Source organism: Coenobita brevimanus, chromosome 110 (assembly GCF_032717465.1).
Source record: "Coenobita brevimanus isolate Jiangsu-jjx chromosome 110, ASM3271746v2, whole genome shotgun sequence".
Classification (NCBI taxonomy): domain Eukaryota; kingdom Metazoa; phylum Arthropoda; class Malacostraca; order Decapoda; family Coenobitidae; genus Coenobita; species Coenobita brevimanus.
The window spans coordinates 50792983-50805849 of NC_137063.1; positions in this window are offsets into that span (position 1 = coordinate 50792983).

The following is a 12867-nucleotide window of genomic DNA, read 5'->3' on the forward strand; positions in this document are numbered from 1 at the left end:
ACTACATGACAGTATTGTGATACCAACTCTAACGTATGGAAGTGAAGCTTGGACGTTGTTGGAAGGACACAAGTCAAGAGTGAGAGCAGTGGAAATGAGTTATTTAAGAGGAGCCTGTGGAGTCACATGGAGAGACAGGCTGACAAATGAGGATATAAAGGAGCGTTGTGGTGTTGATGTGGATGTGATAGGAAGCGTTATGAGGAACACACTGAGGTGGTTTGGCCATATGGAGAGAATGGAGGGTGAAAGACTGACGAAGAGAGTGTATGTGAGTGAGGTGGAGGGGGGAAGAGGGAGGGGGAGGCCGAGGATGAGATGGAGGGATGGGGTGGAGAGGTATATGAGAGAGGGGGATGTGAGTTGGGAGCAGGGCAGTGAAATGGCGGGGGACAGGGCGACTTGGAGGCGATTTGTTTGTGGCCACCCCAAACGGGATTGAGGCGTCTGGCAATAGATAGACAGATTATTATTATTTATTTATTTATTTATTACCTCCGCCAAAGAGGATATGTTTTTGCCTGCGTTGGTTTGTTTGTCTGTTAGCAGGATTACTCAAAAGTTATCAATGGATTTTGCTGAAATTTTTTGGAGGGGTAGGGTATGGCCCAAGGATCAATCCTTTAGATTTTGGTGGTGATTTGGATCATCATCCGAATCCAAGATTTGTTTCAAGGAATCTTTGCCATTGCGGGATAGTGGCAATTTCAACACTTGCTTTTAACTCGATAAATAATGCCTACAATGCTTGCACTTAAGCCTTGGTGGGGTTTGCAGTCTCGGATTGCTCTTGCTGTTGTTAAGGCTATTAGCCAAATAACCCGACCCTAGCTGGAAAGTCCGTTCCCCAAGGCAAGCAAACCCCAACACACCATTTTTTTTTTTTAAATGGATCTAAAACATTCCCCAAGATCGAACAGTACTTGTTTTTATGGCATAGCAACAGCTAGAGAGATACTGTATGCCACCTCAGGCCACCACTGGGGTGATGCGTGCGCAGCGCAGTTCTTACGATAAGGGAACCTAAATGCAGTACGGTGCTCTGACAACAACAAGGGTGTTAGGATAGTATGAGAGCGTGCTTAAGCAGGAGTGCTCACAGCGAAAAGTCATGGTAACCATCACCCTGACTCTTCATATCATATATATATACTGCGTCAAAATTATTTATTGTTAATATATTAAGCACTTTTCTTTCTTTGAGCGTATTACATCGTTACATTTACAGAATGAACAAATATTTTATGTAAATTAATAAAATAGTACTAAATGGTTATATAATAATGTGATAATCTTATTGTAGATATTTTGGACTTGGAAATCCTTTGTGCACTTTCAGGATTTTTTAAATAATGCAACTCTTTAACATATAATTCGCCTGCGACTCCAGCGATGTTAATTCCTTATTTCTGAATGATCTTGGTGGTTCATATTCCAATATGTACGGTAGTGATGAAGGAAGTGCTTGTTAGGTTCGCTGCATATTGTATATTTTCTAGTTTCTTCATCCACCTGCCAACCATGTTGTCATGGGTAAATGATACCCCAACCTTATCCTTTGACAAACGGAGCCCACCCATCTTCTGGACTCATTTTTTCCATAGGTATATGAGGACGTCAGTGCCACCGTATTATAATAATGCACAGATCTGCTGGTGTCATGTTCCATCACTCGAATTTCAGTCATTTCCTCTATCTGGATGACTTTAATCTGTTCTCACTTGACTTAATGGGATTCCCAGGCCACAGTCAACTGTCCTTCACAGCTGCTACCTTAGCCAGCTTCCCTGTTGTGTCATTGCCTGGAATGCCAACGTGAGAAGAGACCCACACAAAACTGGAAGATATTGTCTGCGCCGAGCTACCACACTGCCCGCCTCACTCTATGAACTAGAGACCCTACAGAATGTGTCATTCGTCATACCGTCAATGAGCTCTCAGTGAGCCTCATGAAATGATTTTTTAAATGGTAACCCAGGAGATCGTTCTTCATGAAAACTGTAATTTAGTGATGATGATATCTAATGTGGTCTCTTGCCATGGTGGAAGAGGTTTGCCCCAGTATCAGTCAAGGTGTGTATACACACCTTGGTGTCAGTGAGTCATGCTAAGTTCCAATGCGTGGTAGCGAGTCAAGTCACCTACAGTACAGTCACTTAAGCCCAGTGTATATTAGTCACCTTCCCTGCATGTCCTAGCAATTTAAGTAGTTCAGTCTTAGTTGTGGTGTTACGAGTGTCTCCTAGTATCCTGACTAACCATTGTGTGAAACTTCCTTATTCTCTCAGGTATAGATGGCAAACCTAGCTCAGATCGAAGAGGGGATACCTTGACATTTGATGGACATCCTAACATAAACCTTACTGCATCAGTCTTATGTTGTCAACTTTCTTGAGTTTATTTGCAGGTAGACATGCAAGAACAGGTGCATAGTAATCAATGACAGATCTTACGTATGCTATATACATAGTTCTAAGGACTGGAATTAAAGCCCCCATACCTTTCCAAGACATAGTTCCTAAAGACCCGAGTCTGACTCTGCATGTGGGGATTACATGATCGTACTCTGCATTCCTTCCTCTCACTCCCCCAACAAACACTTCCAGATATTTGTAACAGTTTGTCCTTTCTATTGCATCCCCCTGTAACAGGAGATGCTTGTAACTATCAGGACATTAAGTAACTGGCTTGTCTTTACCGTTGAAAATAACAAAACCCAATTCATTACACACACCTGTCCTGTATAAGGATTTCTGCATGTCAAAATGGTTGTTGGCTTGGATTAGAATATCATCTGCATTACTTATGCAAGAAGTCCCATTAGGCAAATTGATTTTAAAAATTACGTTGGACAGGACATTTTGAAGTACAGAGCTGAGAACACCACCTTGTGGAGATCCCAGCTCAAGCTTACACTTATATGACTATTTCCCCTGGAAAACTACATAAGCTGTGCGATCAAAGAAGCGCCAGTAATCCTTAATTCAACCCAGCAACATCCCTTCTACACCCGTTTTTACCGGCTCATGTAGGGTAACATTCCGATTGGCACTGTCAAAGGCTCCCTTTAAGAGCTTAACTGAATGGAATAGACCACAAAACTGGAAGAAAACAACCGAAATCCAAGAAGTATGATCTCTGGCATAACGACAGGAAAATCCAAGTCACTAATAATTTGCTAAGAGGTGCGAGACCGCACTGGAGGGGGAACAGATCATCATGCAGAAACCCCTCCAAAATTAAGGTGGTGCGAAGATAAGGCTAGACAGGCTAGAAAAGAGGCAAGGAAGAAAACTGGGTGAATTGTTGTGCATATTTGTAAAAAACACCTCACTTGCAGTAGTCTGAAAACATTTTAATATAGCCAAGGGGGCTAGGACTCGGACTGCTTCACATCCAAACCCTGAGGAAAATGCCCATAGATTAATGTAAGAATGGGTCTCAGCCTCCACAATCTGTAACCTGCCTCTTAAAATACAGAATAAGTTAGCCAAAGCAAAGCTAATTTCACCCGCACGTGCTACAAGCCACGAGTTATAAGGACGAAACATGTGCTGATATAACACATTATGAAGGGACCAGAGTAATTAAAAACTGTAAATCAAGGCCGCGTGGAAAGGGTGGTATGTCATACTACGTACTTTGTGCTTTTGCAGAGGTTACGAGAAATTCTCTTCTCGAACTGTTTAATATGAGCTAAAACACAAATGTATTGCATCTTGTATGGAAGCAGACTGCCATAATACCTATTCCCAAAGCAGAAGCATTTGATAAAGAAAGACGAATATGATTAGCTTCCTGTTATGGCAAAACTTTGGAATTAATTATATTTAACAGATTGTTACATAACATAAGAGACCAACTGCACCCAAACCAAAAGGGTTTTATCAAAGGCAATAGTACAGTAAAGTGTACCAACTCATTCCTTCCTATTTCCAAGGAGTAAAGTAACGTGTACCAACTCATTCCTTCCTATTTCCAAGGAGTAACGTGTACCAACTCATGCCTTCCTATTTCCAAGGCTAAATTTTCAGTTTTTCTCAATTTAAATGTCCGCTTCTTTTTGGCTTCGAACTTTATATTTTGGTCACACGCAACCACCGAGCCACTGCAGCTCCGCTAAAGGCTACGTAGTTCAATGACAGCCTGGATTACTGAGGAAGGACGCACGAGGGGGAGGGAGGGTGTCAGGGGAAAGGGAGTAATTTGATCGCTAACTAATCCCACTCCACCATCACACCGCCACCCACCAGCATACCAAGAGCATAATTAATGCGACCTTAGAGTTAACTGTACTTTCAATACATAAATTATTTTTATTAGTACCTTTATCAGTTTCATTGGAAGTATTTGCAGCTGTAATCGTAACTAAAGATATTACTCAGTGATGACAAAGTTATGAACACTTCGAGCTTCTTCTACTTATTTTAAACTGTAACCGAAACTGTTCGAGATTATCCATAGTCACGTACGATCAAAACTTTACCTACAACGATATTGGTCAGAACGTAACATTTGTTGCAGAATACAAACTTCTATTTTCGGTGTAACTTGTGTTGGGTGGCTTTGCGAGGTAACACGAGAGGCACAGGGAAGCCAGACTAGTTGGTGACGAACAAATCATTCGTTGACACTTCCAGATAACATGACAGATAATATTATACAGTCAGGTAAAAAACTCCGTTCTCTTCTGCCTTTCTTTCATCAATAACCTTTCGTCCTCCATTCCCCATCACTCTCACACACGGATCACACTATGCCATCTGTGGGTGATGATATGAGGCACTTTACCATGCCTTATTCAAGCGTCTACAGATGTAACGATAAGAAAGAGAGTCAGAGGAGGCGAACCAACTTCAGTACTTGTCTGTAGGCTGATAAGGGGTACGCTGATAAGGGAGACAATGTCAAAATGGCGCTGCTGCATTTGGAACTAGTTGATGCGGTGAAGTAATTTGTGACAAAGGAAATGCAATGGAAAAACCCTCTGGGCGGAAAGTTACAACGCTGGTACGGTCGAAAGTCTTGTAGAGGTGTTGGTAGAAGTCGAACTAGTAGGTGTACGTGATATATCTCAAAAGGAAAATATGGGTAAGAGAGTCGACGGTTCCAAGATGAGACTAGTCAATATGGTACTTATGACGCGGTGGAATGATGATGTGACAAGGGGATCGATTTTTTTTTTTTTTTTTTTTTGCCTGGCACTTTGATAGATGCAGTTCCTGTGCTTGTTCCCGATTTCACTTCGTCTTTATGGTGAAAATAAGTGTTAAGATGATCATGATGATGATGATGATGATCATGATCATGATCCCGTGAATACACAGTCGTGGACAAGAATTTCGACCACCTTTTAGTCCAACAGTTACGAAACTTACAGCATTCAGAAAAGTTTGTTGGGCTACTAAGCTCGGATAACTGTTTCTACAGCAATTGCTAGCATTCATTATCATTATGGGGTGAGTCACTATTTATGTCCCCAACCGCACTGTACTATACTGTACATAGCTACGTGAGTTTGCAGCTTCCACTCTCTTGAGGAACGCCTCGTCAGCACGTGCGTTTACAATTTCCGTCATCATCATCATCATCATCATCAATATCTTCTTCTCGTTATGTTTTACTCCTCACATCACTCCCTGAGTCGTAATGAAAGTGACTTTCCAGATTTCGTAACACCTTCTTCATAGCAGTTTAGTCTGCCTGTCACCCTTCTGTATCCTCGTGCATGCTGCTGATGCAAACTATGTCGTTATTAAAGCGATGAAGCGGAAATACAAGAGAATATTAAGGAGTTATATGCAAAATAAATCGCCGCGGAAGAGATGCCACGAGGCCTTCAGTGCCACGTAGAATACGTCTTTTGTTACTGCAGTACCTGATCTTATATCTATTGCTCTCTCTTATCATGCATTCTATAATTATAAAGCCAATAAAGGGACCCAAAGATATAGAGTAGCAGGATAAGGCCATTACAACAGTAGGAGAGAGAGAGAGAGAGAGAGAGAGAGAGAGAGAGAGAGAGAGAGAGAGAGAGAGAGAGAGAGAGAGAGAGACAGACAGACAGACAGAGACAGACAGACAGACAGACAGACGATGTGATAGTGCATGATGAGTAATGGATTATCGTATATCTAATGTATGCAGATGAGTGTTGCATGTTTATAAACTAGAGGTGTGTGGAAGGTTGCAGCGCTTTGCTGGTGTCTGTGAACGTTATGCTTTCAAAGTAAATGTTGATAAGAGAAAAGTGATGCTTGTTCAGGAAGAAGGTCATTTATTGTAATGTGATGGTCAAGTGAGAGAGACTTGAATTGGCGAGGGAGTTCAACAGGGACGTCGTTTCGAGCCAACGCCAGCAGTTTGCGTCGAGCCAAACCGGAGTCTGAGAAGCATCGAGCCTTCACGTCAGTACAGCGTCGAGCCAGTACTGAACTGAAGAGCTCTGGCCGTTTGCAGTATTTGGAGCTCGGGCTGCGACGGCGGGTGGGCAACGGCTTGGGGCGTAAGGGAGCGGCGAGTGGTGGCGTGTGCGCGTTTTCTGTGCTCCTCTTGAGAGGAAGCTATCTTGGCGGTGGGGCGAGGCTGCCTGTCGTCTGTTTGGCGAGGGTTTTCTGTGGGAGTAGCTGGAGCGGGGACTATGGTAGGTGGCATCGACCCGGGCATTTTAGTTACAATTATGTTTCAGTATCAAGTAAACTGGGACGACAGAACAGCAACTGCTAAAATTAGGCGTCTTGTGGACTGCCGATTATTATTATTATTATTATTATTTTTTGTCTCTAATCGAATTTCATACAACCACGATTTATACAGTACAACAGCATTTAAGTAGCAGGAGTAGCCCAGTTCCGTCTTGTGAAAACGAACCAACTCGACATAAGACGCTGTGGTAGCCTTCTGATTTTTTTTTTTTTCAACGCTTCTCAAAGTCGTTGGAGTCGTAAATTAACCACCTCACTCCGATTAAGCATTCTTGCTGTCACCTGATGATGATGATGATGATGATGATGATTGTTACCAGACAGTTTAACTGCAAATTAGGACACATGAATACTAGTGTAGTGGTTAATGAGGTGTGTAAGCTATAATTTATGACGGTAGCGAGAATGAAACAAATAATACGTCATCAGGTTGGAGGGGTTATAGCCTCTTCTCTCCAGTTACGAAATTTATATTCTGCTGTTGCTACCATCACACGATTATATTCAACTTTCGAGAGGAATCAGGCTGTGAGGGAGCTGAATAAAAGCGTCAGGTGGTAGGAAGGATTACGTTTTTACAAGTAGATCACCGGACTGGGGAGGTTAAACAGAGGACAGTCACCACAGAGGACAATGAGTAGATTAGGCAAAGAATAGCGCTCACTTATCCCATCACATCCACTTACCCTGTTAGTAAAGACATTATTTCATTCAGTTTGGAAGAAAAGCCCTCTGGTGGTAGAAGTTTAATGAAGGTTGCATCTAATTTTTACATTTTTCTCACAGTTTTATGTTGTACGGTTTGGTACAGTAGGCTAATGTCGTCAGTATTTAGTCGAACAGTTGTGAAACCCTTGCACAGTATTCTGAGAAGCATAGAGGGTTCAGAAGATGGCAATACTAGTTTTTGAAAGTCATCTCTCTCTCTCTCTCTCTCTCTCTCTCTCTCTCTCTCTCTCTCTCTCTCTCATAATGAAGTGAATCGATGTTTACGTAAGATGCAGTTACATCTTAGCGTATGAGGATAAACATTTTACTATTTTATTTATTCATTTTAAATTCAAGACACACATTAATCCTTTCTAACCGATTTCTTTTTTTACCTTAACAAGTTTGAACGAAGTGCATGAAAAGGATGATGTGGTATGGCACTGACTAACACTGTTATGCTTTGGACATTATATTCAGTGATTTAATAATATGATGAAGTAGTGTAATCGGTGATGATTCTACATGAAACTGAGTAGACATCTGTATTTATTATACAGTTACAGTATGTCAATGCGTATTAACAGGCTGCTATAGCTGCGTATTACGATATGGTCAGTTTACAAAGCTACACTAAATTATTATTACTGAACCATTGTAAACTACTTTCATAATACAGTGATACTGCTGCAATACAACCATAATACAATAATAATACATAATAATATTTCAGTGTTAGTTGTACAAAATCTGGCAGTGGTAATACTTTTACATTTGATGCTATTATAGTAGCCTACAAGGACATTACACGCCACGATATGAATGAACTGTAGCGATTAATCATAAAGGAAATGTTCATTATGCAAGAAAGAACTGAAGTATTTTATCATATATTATCTTTATATTATACCATTGTATATGACACAAAACTACTCTCAATTACTGCCTGCATATGTGGCTGGTGGTACAGCCAGTGTCATATGCAATTATAACCACACACACACACACACACACACACACACACACACACACAAACATATATATATATATATATATATATATATATATATATATATATATATATATATATATATATATATATATATATATATATATATATATATATATCTATATACCTAGGCTGCTTCCCCCAAGGAAAGGGAGGTAGCCGAGACAGGACGACTCACTCTACATTTACTCATCCATGCAAACACATTTATTCGCATCTTAGCCCCAAAGGGTTGATGGTATGGTATGGCCACTGTCATAAGTAATCATAGCGTATATTAACTGTACTGTATAACACATAGGCTAGTACTGTTATGCTTTTTAATTACCTCGCATAATTGGCGGGTGGTATGGCCAGTGGCATCATTGTGTTGCTACAGCCAATGTCTTCACATCGTACTTATTGTATGTTACCTAGTACTGACATTTCATGGTAAGATCCTGCTGGCATTAATCTCTACAAAAACATTATGGTATCTGACACATATAGCAATATAGCGACATTGTACAGTGATAGTGCACTGCGGCAAGTTGCAAAGATTCGGCCAACTGGTTATTACTATAAATGCCTTATTCAGTACCAGACTTAATAGTAGTTAGATTTGATTATTATCTAGGGGGTATCTGGAGCACCATCACCTGTAGCTTCTCAACCTACTCTAACTGTTTGTTTATCACATTCACTGTGCGCGGTATGTGAGTGTTTTTATATCTGTATGTGCGTTATCTTATGGGCTTTATGATGCAATGGTGTCTGGTGTGAGTGTGGTGGTGGTGTGGGGAGGTCTGGGAGGAGGAGGGAACGAAAACAAGGGTTACTGAGTAAATTGAAATCGAAGTTTATGGTTTGGAGGGACTCCGAGGTGCGAATGTCAAGTGTGGATAAGGCATCTTGGTATGTAGTGTGTGTGTGTGTGTGTGTGTGTGTGTCTCAGAAGATTTTGCGCTTCTATTTCAGCACTTTCTCATCTCTGTAGCTGTAAGGGATGATGCCTTGGCTGCACATACCAAAGTCAGTTTTGATGAGTATGTTGTAAAAATTCTTCAGCTCTTTTGGCGGGACTCCTAGCAAATTTTAGTCGTCGCAGCAGATAGAGACAGTATGATGTGGATTTGTTGTCGTTGCTGACATAACACTTCTAGGTCAGTTTGCTGTCTGTGGAAATCCCCTGGAACTTCACGTCACCGACCACTCGAAGGACATGAAGACCCTGTGTGATGTCAGGAGGTGGAATGTCGTTTGTCCCCAGGTTGATATACATCACGACTGTCTTGGCATGGTTGATTATGACATCGTTGCTGGCGGTTCACTCTCGTAGATTATTCACGACGCCCTGGAGTGCACCGGATTTAGATGTATTGTCAACTATGATAGCAAGGGTGGAATCATCGATGGTCTGTGTTCCTCATAGCTTCATTAACAAGCATGAGAAAGCACAGTGGACCCATCTTGGTGCCCTGTGACACTGCAGGAGAGGGAGGTAGAGGTGGCACCGCTATATCTGATGGCCTGCCGACGACCCGACAGGAAGTCAGTCAGCAACGTAGCCAGATTGTCTCGCAGCCCCCACATTCACAGCTTTCATTGATTATGTTTTGGTTTGCTAGGTCGAATCGTTTTGTGATGTCCACAAATACCAATGCTACTGAGGTTTTGCGTTGGTCCAGATTGCGATAAATGATGTTCAGGAAACTAACAATGCAATGTGTGGTAAAGGAGGGCTTCATATTTCCAAACAGTTGACAATTTTGAGGCAGTGAGGTTACTGTAGGCCCAGTCAAACACAACCCCTTCACAAATTAGTCTGAGTATGGAAGTTATGGTCACAGGACGAATTTTGTAAAGGGATTCTGGATATGGTGATTTTGGAAGCGGAGTCACATGCAATGTTTTCCATGCTTTTGGACATTTAGCTTGCCTACCTGAGGCATTGTTTATGGAGGGGAGGGGTGTGACTAGTTCAGGCGCAGATTCCTTGTACAGCTTAACTGGTAGATCGGTGGCTGTGGTTAAGTATTTGTTTTTCAGGACTTGGGGCACCGTGTAACATGATACAATTTCACCGTGCCAGGGTAGGGGGGTCAGGGGGTCAGGGAGGTTTGCTAGTACAAAGTTGTTGCTTCTGGCATATGCCGGCAAAGTGACTTGACTTTGTGTGCTGCTTCCTCGTTACTAAGTTGATCACCACAAAGGAGGGAAGAAAGATTTGTTTGCTGTAACCAGTTACCTGTTTAACTTTGTCATATCACTGGCTGATGTTGGCTTGTTCCAGGTGCTGGATTTTGGACTGGTAGTAAGCCTTCTTTGCTGCTCTGATTTCACGTTGAATTCTGTTGTGTAGTTTCCTGTAGAGGTCGTGGTGCTGCTGGTTAAATGCATGATTTCTCTGCTGTAGCAGTTTCTCGATTATATGAGTGATCCAGGGGGATTCAGCTGGGTGAAGTTTGACCTTTTTTTTTCTTGAGGGAGGGAGAATTATTGTAAGCCTGTGTAGTTAACTGATGATTACAACATCTGCTTTACGTCATCAATATCAGTCACCTCCTTCCAGTCCATCTATGTGATGATGACCGAAGTGGCGGATTGCTGGGTTGGTGAGTGGGTGATAAGATTAGAATTCTCTTCTCATCGCCTGCGAGATGGTTGGGAGGGGGTCCAGAGCACTGAGAGGTGCGGGAGCTTACCGAGGGGTATAGGGCCTAGGTGGTAGGTAGTGCTGTCAGGTCGGTAAAAATTGTCAGGGGTGTTTTGATCATGTGTAGGGAAACTGACGCTTTAAGTTAGGATGTTCCTGGATGAATGTGGTATCGATCTCATTCAAGTCCTCACATACCACAAGTTCTGCTCACAGGTACCTTGTCTGAGTGTGTCAGAGGTGTCAGTAAGATGTAGGAGCAGGTCTTTGTTGAGGGAGCGTGGTGTGGGGTAAACCACGCGATAAATTATGGAGGCAGTTGACCGTGATGAGTGATGTGGTGTGGTCCTCACCCAAAGAGCTTCTACCCCTTCAGGCACTTGAATTGACAGCTGCATTGAACGTACTGACGCTTGGCAAAACACCGCTACATCTCCTCCACGTTTTGATGTCCGAATATGGTGCAACAGAATGTAATCTCTTATGGTGCAGATCTTGGGTGTAATAGGTCGGGCTTCTGTTAATGAAATCACCTGACTGTTAACTGACTCAGCAGTGATCGTTAGCTCCTCCATTTTGTTGGCCATGCAGGTGCATTTGATAGCAGGAGTGTTGGCAGGTCGAACTACATCCTTGACACCTCAGAGGGTTTGTAGGGCTTTTCTTTTTTTCTTTTTTCTTTGTTCTTCTTTTTTTTTTTTTTTTGCTTCGTTATTACTGTTTACATCACTGTTATCTTCTGTTGTCTTTGCTGGACGCGGGCATGAACGATGTATAAAGACTTAGCTTATCACAGAAGTGTGTATCAGGCCAGCCAACCTGTTTTTTCACGCGATAGAGAAGAATTCTGGCGAAAGTTAAGGCTCTTCTTGCTGATCCCGCGGTCATCCGTTAAGCCACAGGCTCTGCCCTGTCACATACTGACTCCCACTTTCAACCATGTGATTCACTGTTTGCGTGATTATTCAAACTTTATTTCACGGGTCCACATTCACTTGTTATTTTCTTTCACGGGAGAGATGTTTATCTATAGCTCTTTCAGGCATAGGATAATTCTAGTTCTCTGTTCCAGATAGCTAGCGCCTGGAGACGATCTCATTCAGCTGAGAGAGTAAAGGAACCTGAGAGTGTTGCCGGTATTTATGTCACCATCCATTAACACTCCCATGGTCGGAACAAATTTTATATTCTATTCCAGCAACCACCACTACCACTAGATGTCACGTAGTGTTTGTGTTTTTGTGCTGAACGTGCGTGTGTGTGTGTGTGAGAGAGAGAGAGAGAGAGAGAGAGAGAGAGAGAGAGAGAGAGAGAGAGAGAGAGAAGGATGGGTGGGGTGGGGTTCTTTTTTGTGCAGCAGTATGTTGGGGCTTAACAGAGAAAAGACCTCGTTATGTTGGTGATGTGTTCCAGAATATCACAACATTCTCCATACAACTGCTGATGGAAACTGAGGAACATGGCAAATCAGTTTTATAGGTATCAATGAAACTTTATTAGGCATGTGTGTGTGTGTGTGTGTGTGTGTGTGTGTGTGTGTGTGTGTGTGTGTGTGTGTGTGAACTGCTGCGGACTTGATAGGAAAAAAGGAACGTGATAATTGGCAAGGAAAACAGCCAAAATGGAACAAAACAGGAAACATGAAGAAACAGCAAAGCGGAGCGCCATAAACTATGAAGTAAAGCAGCATAAAGGAGTTTAAGGAAAAAAAAAAAAGAGGGGGGGGGACACAAAGCAGCCAAAAGCACAATACAAAGAGTCGTTTGTGTATAGCTGACGTCCTCAACCTGGGCTCCGTGTTCCCGGGAGGC